Source organism: Equus quagga, chromosome 10 (genome assembly GCF_021613505.1).
Source record: "Equus quagga isolate Etosha38 chromosome 10, UCLA_HA_Equagga_1.0, whole genome shotgun sequence".
NCBI lineage: Eukaryota > Metazoa > Chordata > Mammalia > Perissodactyla > Equidae > Equus > Equus quagga.
The window spans coordinates 115650663-115657936 of record NC_060276.1 but is presented as its reverse complement, the minus strand read 5'-3'; positions in this window follow the sequence as shown (position 1 = coordinate 115657936).

Genomic DNA, 7274 nt, shown 5'->3' with positions numbered 1-7274 from the left:
ACTTTCATTCAGACGAGATGGGGAGAAACTGGTCTTGAAATAGAAGGAAAGAATTAAAGTAGTAACTCTATTCCCAGGTATGTTTTTCTCCCATAGGAAACAGTGGTTTAAAGTTTATGGAGCAGGTTAATGAGTTGGAGAACCTTGCCTTTTGGCCCATGTCCTAAAATAAGACTTTTAAACATACTTCAAAAATATACAACACTTCTCATTAATGGCGAATAAAGAATTAGGTCCTGAATCAGGATGTAAAGGCAGAATGATTCATGTAGTAATATGGAGCAGAAATGAGGTTTTTCCGAAATGAAAAATTTCATTGATTAAATGATTCTTGGAACACCATGGGCATTTACTTTGCTTTGCATTTTTCTTTGTGTTCTTTGATATTTTTCAAAATTTTCTTCAGTAAATATACATTACTAGACTGGAGAAAACGGACTAAATTTGAGAGTTGAAAGATTGATGCAGTATAAAGAAGACCTTTCAAGAAGTGGAGTTGCCTTCGAACATCCATAAAAAAGGAAAATAATTTTTTTTCCAGCTTTGCTTGAAGGTCATGGGGCAGATTGGAGGACCTTCAAGCCTGTTCTTTTATTCTAATTTTGTTTCTCTTTTATGGCTCCAAAGCAGAAGCCTTTGTCCTCTTTCTAACATTAATTGGAATGGGAGTAACTCGAAAAGCTGAGCGTCTATTGACTCATGATAGTTGCTCACTTTCTCTTGCCATCAGTTTTCATTCAACTGTATCTCTTGGATCCCCTAAACCAACATATTGCTCCTTTTTGCTCTGCATGAGATGCTGGATGCTGGAAGCACTCCTAATCTCTGGGTTATATGGCGAGAATGAGTGGGTTAGGCTAACCATAAGTTGTATAAGTTCTTTAGATCTGGGAACAAATTTAATTGAGTAATATACAAATCTAACATTGATATCCTCCCTCCCTCTCTCCTTTTCTTTTTTCCTTTTCTTCTATTTTCCTTCCTCTCTCCCTCTCCTTTCTTCCCTCCCTCCGTTCCCTTCTTCCTCCCTCCCTCGTTCTCTCTTCCTTCCTCTTTCCTTTCTTCCTTTTTGTAGTAAACATCCACTGAAGACACAGAACAAACTAGGCAATGTGTTAGGCACCAGAGATATTAGAAAGTAATAATTAAGCACAACTCCTCCCTTCAGGAAACTTACTTTCTAACAGGGGAAAAAAATCCCCCAGGGGAAGGCAGAAATGTGTGAATTCTTCTGAACTGTGTAAGGGAGGAAGAAAGAAAAGAAAGAGAAGATATGATAGCTATAATTTACAGCTACCATATTCTTTCAAAAGCAGCCCCTCACCCATATTCTATGTAGAAAATATGTTTCCAGCTGTTAGCAAAAAACCCACTATTCTCTCAAGTTAGCCTTGGGAAGAGAAGCTTAACTTCCTGACAGCAGAGCCATAGTGTGGCCATGACCAGAGGCAGTGTCTTACCTTGAGGTCTAATTTAGAAGGTGAGGGTGCCAGGATTTCCTGTGCTGTAAGAAAGTCCAGAAATAATCCTTTTTTTTTTTTTTTGGTGCAAAGAAATATTTTGAGAGCTTAAGTGAATTCCTTTTAAGTATTTTTTTAAAACACACATTGTAAGCTCAATCTCGTTTTTGCAGTAATAATAATTTTTATATTGTCAACAAGTATACCAAAGTTTCTTCTATGTGAATTCCATGTATGCCTAGAATCGGATCTCTTGAGTGGTTGCTTGTTGGCGGCCTCCAGATCCAGGAAGAGGCTGAAGGTGTTTATTCTTCCCACATCCCTGCCCCGCTCTCTCCTGACTTTACTGATACACCCTGGGCATGCCCGGGATGTTGAACCAGCAGGTTGGACAATGGCTGTATTATTAACAGACAGCCCACAAGTGACACAGTGACCTGGGAGCAGAGAGGAAGGAATAGAAAATTGGTGGGAAAGTGACCTGAGAAGATTCTGTGGACAGAAGGAATGTTATAATAGAACATTGACATAACATATATAACATTACAATGTTATAATGATATGACATTGATATTATGATTGAAGTGTTCCCCTAGGCCAGTGGTTCTCAAGCAGGAGTGACTGTGTCCCCCAGAGGACATTTGACAGTGTCCGGAGACATATTTGGTTGTCACAATTGGAAAGGGGTGCTACTGGTGTCTAGTGGTGTCCTTGGGTGGAGGCCAAGGATGCTGCTCAACATCCTACGACTCACAGGACAGCCTCCTCGATAAGGAATTGTCCAACCCCAAATGTCCATGGTGCCGAGGTAGAGAAGTGCTTTAGAGAAGGGAGCACTAGAGAAAAGATTGAGCCATGATGAACATGGGGATCTGAAGACTTCATCCATAGAACAAGTGAGGTGAGGAAGAAAGAGTATCACAGAAAATGCATTCAACAGACACTGGCTTTCCTGTCCCATGTGTCCATGAGGGTAGACGATTGTACTTGGCAATCTAATTAGACCCAAAATACATAAGCAAACCAAGCTTGTAATATCCTGCTCAAATTGAAAATGAAAACTTGACACCCAGACTGTAATTAGCAAGAATGAGCAACTTCCTCATTTTTACCCAATTCACCAGGGCATTTTAACACTCAGTCATCTCATTTCCTTCCAGAGCTGTAAAGGTGTCATGATTTCAATCTCCCTGCGGTAGAATTTTTCTGCAACACGGAGCCCGGTCGCTCCTCTTTGGGGATGTTTTCGATGGCTGTGACCGACGGCGTTAAGGAAAATTGTTCACGTTTGTGTCTCGGCTGCTGTCATGAGCTGTGTTGATTTTCCTCCAGTCAGAGCTGTCCTGAAGACTTCCTGATTTTAAGGGCAAAAATCTCAGAAAGAATGAGCTGCCTTTGAAAGTCGGCTGCCCCGGCATGTGCAGTCACTCTCTGAAGTCATTCAGACAGAAGCTCAGTGTGCTGCTTCTGTGTTGGTCCAGAAGCATCTCTTGGACCTGGTTCCCTGCAGGGAGTGGGAAGCCTTCGGGGTTTTTCTGGGCTGTCTTCCATGCACAGGATGTCTCCCATGTAGCTATCTGTGGGGACAATTGTACTCTCATCCATTGCTCAACAAATGTTAGCACTGCTTTGAACAATTCCACCAAGAAAAGATTGATTGACTTGGAAATTTTAAAAATACACGTATTCCAGGGCCTAGAAATCGAGCCCAGGAGGGAGCAAGGCAGCTTTATGTTTTTGGCACCAAATCCAGCGGCATTGCTTAATGAGAACTGCCTGTCCGGCGGGATCAAGGGCTTGGGCTCTGCAGGTTGGTTGGCCCCCATGAACTCTGGGGTTGAGGGTTCATGCCCTGGCACTTCTGCTTCCAGTCAATCATTTGAAGGTTTCAAACATATCCCCACCAGCAACCTTCTCCATTTCAGGATGTCCTGAGTGCCAGGTCTGGAATGTGGGGAGGGAGCAAGAGGCAACGGGTAACAGATGCTGTGATTTGGATACTCTCCCCTCCTTTCTCTGCATGTACCAATTCCCCAGGGGCCAAAGGTCAGAAGCCTTGTTTGGGCTCATTGTTCCATGCTGACGGCTGGACGTTTATTCTTGTCTGTGTCTCTTGCTGCTTCTGAACCTGGCCTCACCAAGATGGGGTCACTTCAAGGCCTGACATGGGGATTTAAAGCAAGAATATTCATCTCTGTCATCATCTATGGTAACTTATTTATTGCGTGCTGACAACAGACTCCAAAAAAGCAGTAGGCCCAACCAAAAGGCTGCACAGCCAACTCCATTTGGGTAGGCCTGCTCCAATTTCCCAATTTCAAACCCTGTGTTCCTCAACTAACCCCATCTTGGCTCTTGCTCTCATTCTTTTGGGGGTGAAAGAAAATGGGATTAGGAGGGACTCATGCTTCATTTATTAAGTGAATTGACTCCCAGGAAATGTTCCTTGCTCAGAAGCCTACTTTGTTTCCTGTTAATATAGCGATTCCAGCTTTCTTTAGATTACTGTTCGCATGCCATATCATTTGCCATTCTGTTACTTTTAACCCGTCTATATCTTTATTGTTTAAAGTAAGTTTCTTGTAGATTGAATATAGTGTAGGATAGATGAGCCCGGAGTTGTTCTTGAGTCACTGTATCTTTGAGAAATGTGGATGTGACCTGTTCACTTAAAGGGCTTGAAAGGCAACAGACCTGGGAATGCTGAAACAGACTCTGAAGTTATGAAGGAAACAGAAATCAGCCCATACAAAGAGGCATGGCAGGAGCATGCAGTTGGTGACCTAAGATCAAGTTGAACAAGCAGGCAACATAGGCATTGGGTGGAATTCCCTGTGGAAATCAACTTGGAAGACGTTCAAGGACAGAGAATCCAGCTACTGAGAGGAAATGAGAAAGGAGGCCGGGACTCAGTGATGCTGTAGTGAAGAATGGGGTGTCTGGTTTCTGAAAATTGGGTGGAATTACTGAGGAGGTGGAGAACCAAGGCCAGAGGGGACCTTCTCCAAGACAGGGGTTGACAGTGATACCCTAGAGCCAATTCTATTTGCGTCTGGATTGCCTTAAAGTGTGGGATGAGCTGAGTCAGCAAGTGGGAATTGTGTAAGTGCCACTCTAGACTTAGAATTCAGAGCCAGGAGCCAGGCAGGGCATGGTAAAAGACACCGATGGGCAGATTTGCTTGCCCAAATTAAAAGTTTTATTTTTGCTTGATGATCTGCAGCCACTAAAAGGAGAGGATGGAATTTGCCAGAAGGTAGGTTTTCTAGCTTTTATTTTGATATTATTTTTTATTCTGTAGGTATATGTGGTTTCTGCAAATACGAAGCACTTTTTTTTAACACAAATCTTTAAAAAAATAGTGGATGTTGTGGGTTTAAGGGAAAGTTACAAGTAGAACACACGCATGAGAAGTTGGAATTCTACCCTAAGTATTTATTGAGCACATACTATGTGGCAAACATTGAGCTAATTCATCCTGATCTCAGACTTCAGGAATATTACAGTCTAGTAAGGGCAAAGGAACGGAAATACTAAACAAAGTTTACAGAAACAAGTGTGAACTTGGAACTGTGACAAACATTATGAAGGGAGGCACAGACTGTTTTATGAATCGGTATCAGGGGAACTTGACTCAGGCAGGGAGATCAGGGAAAGACTCTTTGGGAAGTGACGGTTGAGAAGTAATCTGAAATATTACTGGTAGGTAAGAAGGTGAGGGAAGGGTGGTCCAAGTAGAGGTTTGAGCATGGTTACAACAGCCAGTGTGGCTAGAGTACAGGGAGTAAGGGGAGAATGGTGCAAGATGATACCGGGGAAATAGGCGGGGACAAGACCATAGTGGATCTTACAGGCATTGTGGAAGAATTTCATGATCAGTAGATGGGAAACTCTGAAAGAATTTAAGTCAACATGTGGGGATTGGGAGTGGGGATAAGAATGGTGGAAGGAGTGTGTGGGGGTATGTGTGACATGGTCCAATTTAGAGATTGCCTTGGCTGCTCTGGGGGATGAATTAAAGAAGAGGCAGTGTGGATTACAGATAGACCAGTTAGCAGGTTATGCCAGCTGTAGACTGAGAGATGTGAAAGCTTGGATTTGGAAGTTGTAGGAAGAGTAGGTCAGTTAAAGAGATATTTAAGAGAGAAAATCAACAGGACTTGGTGATGGATTGGACATAGAGGGTGAAGGAAACATCAAACACGAACCCTTGGTTTTTGGTTCATGAAACTGGTTGGATAGGGCAAAGTTTTGGGGAGAGACCATGAGTGCAGTTTTGGACATGTTGAATTTGAGGTGCCTTCTAAGCATCCAAAAGAGATTACCAAGGAAGCAGGTCAATATTTGGGACTGAGCTTAGCAGAGAAATTAGACCCAGAGATTTAAATTTGGGAGGCATCTGCATAAAACAGTGAAGGAGGTGATGGTGCGGATGGTGTTGTCTAGGGAAGGATAAAGAAAGAATTGAAGTTGTCAACATCTCGAAAGCTGCTGTATGTCAAGATGAGACCAGTAAAACATCCATGGGAATATGTGTTGATGCAGACACCATTTTTGACATCAGGGAGCGCTGTTGGTTAGAGTAAGACGCTGAATGCCTGACAGAATGTGGGGAGGTACAATGAGCGGTGAGGAAACAGAAGCAGAACATCTGAATAGCCCTTTGAGAAGCTTGATAGAAAAGCTGAGGCAAGAAAGAGCAGAAGCTGAAGGGGGAATAAGATTGGGAAAGGGGTGAAATAGGCTTTATTATCTAAAATACTTCACTGAAATTGAACAGCTTTTAATGACCATAATCAAAAATTGAGCTTTGAGAATAAATAGACCATGCAAAAGGACCAATGTTCACTAAATGATTTTTCTGTGCCTCTCCTTAATTGGTAATTGGTTTTCGGCCATGACATATTTGCTTGTTAATTGTTGAACATCCTATTTAATCATGCCTTTATAATTCTCTTAGGAGAACATGACTGAAAAAAATCCAAAGGGAGGCCTGAATTCCTTTCCATAAATCGCCCATATTAAGACAGGACAACTACATGAAAGGTTTTTCCATAAGTCTTTGACCCCATTTTTATTTTATATTCTTGAATCTGCATCCTACAGTGAGAATGATGCTCAAGGGAAAAGAAGTTTGCAAGTTCCACATGTCTCTCTTTTTATACTTCTATTATAATCATGAGCAACCATCTTCTTCAATGCATTTTACTTGAATATTACTGAAAATAATAATTTTTAAAAAAGAGGGATGTGGGCTACTCTCTGGAGTGTATGACATGCCCTTCAAGTTGACTTCAAGGTGATTAATCACAACAGTGTCTGTTCAGTTTCAAAAGTTCAACTTAAATGTACTTCAAAACTTATTAAAAGGAATATATTTTACACACCTGTCACTTGTGAAAAGGCCTGATTCAAGTCAAAATTATGAAAGAGGTAAAGCTAATCATCAGAACTGGCACACCCAACGCTGTTGAACGGAAGAATCTTCTAATAATCCTTGAGTGGCCCAGTCTTAAGCACTCCTTAACTAATTCTCCATGAGTTCTGTGATTTCACAGAATTGCTGTAATTCAAAGTTGGAAAGGACTTGAGAGCTCACTGAAGCCCAGAGCCATGAGGGGACATGGCTGAGTTAGTTCTCAGTGAGGGGATAGTTAGAGAATGCCCTGATGCCTTTGGGCCACCAGGCCAGTACTGTATCTGCTACAGCAAGAGTTGGCAAATGACGCATGGTCCGAGAGCAGCCCAACGCCTGTTTTTGTAAACAAAGTTTTACTGGAACACAGTCAGACCCATTTGTTTACATATCCTCTA